The sequence below is a fragment of the Sinocyclocheilus rhinocerous genome, unplaced genomic scaffold (genome assembly GCF_001515625.1).
Source record: "Sinocyclocheilus rhinocerous isolate Xijiao unplaced genomic scaffold, SAMN03320098_v1.1 scaffold1527, whole genome shotgun sequence".
NCBI classification, from domain to species: domain Eukaryota; kingdom Metazoa; phylum Chordata; class Actinopteri; order Cypriniformes; family Cyprinidae; genus Sinocyclocheilus; species Sinocyclocheilus rhinocerous.
The window spans coordinates 86,753-87,779 of record NW_015646152.1 but is presented as its reverse complement, the minus strand read 5'-3'; positions in this window follow the sequence as shown (position 1 = coordinate 87,779).

Genomic DNA, 1,027 nt, shown 5'->3' with positions numbered 1-1,027 from the left:
TTGTTGATACTGATTTAATTTGCCTGGTAACAGCCCAAATGTCTTATTATTCTAAATAACTGATTCCTTTAATTAAAAACAACTGGTTTGAGATGTATAGGCCTATCCCAGGGGTGTCAAACTCAGTTCCTGGAGGGCTGCAGCCATGAAGAGTTTTGGTCCAACCCTGCTCCAACACACATACCATGTAGCTTTCAAATAAGCCTAAATGATTAGATTAGCTGGATCAGATGTGTTTAATAAGGGCTATATCTAAACTATGCAAGGATGTGTCCCTCCAGGAACTGAGTTTGACACTCTTGGCCTATCCCATTTTTCCCTCCCTCCCACTGTTAAAATGTAACTGTCACGACACACGAGGATAACCGGAACTACGGAGCAAGGAGACGAGGAATATACGAAACAGTCTTTAATCCATGGAACACAGGTACATAAAGACAGGAGACAGCAGGAAACACATCCACGTAACGAGTAGACCAGACAAAAGGGAAACTGAACAGGCAGGAACTTAAATACAAGGGTAATTAATAGAACACAGCTGAACGGAATCATAATTAAACTAAACAAGGACAGGAAAATTACCAAATAAGGAAACACAGAAAGGCACATGAGGAGCAAAACACACACAAAGCACGGACCAGAGTCTGACATAACTCCCCCCTCCCGGAAGGCGCTTCCAGCGCCGTACAACATCCAATGGGGAGGGGGGGCACTCTGGAGGCCTCTATGAGCAGGGTTACCGGATGGAAGGCCTCCAGGGCGGCGCCCGTTCCGGGATCCATGGCGGATCTGGCAGTTCGGGGCACCATGGTGGATCTGGCAGCTCTGGGCGCCATGGCAGATCCGGCAGTTCTGGGTGCCATGACGGATCTGGCAGTTCGGGGCGCCATGGTGGAGCAGGTTACTCGGGAGGCATTGGCGGAGCAGGGAGCTCGGGGAGCCCTGGCGGAGCAGGTAGCTCAGGAGGCCATGGCTACTACCCCCCCCCAAAAAAAAAATATATATATACATACTTGGGGACGCTTAC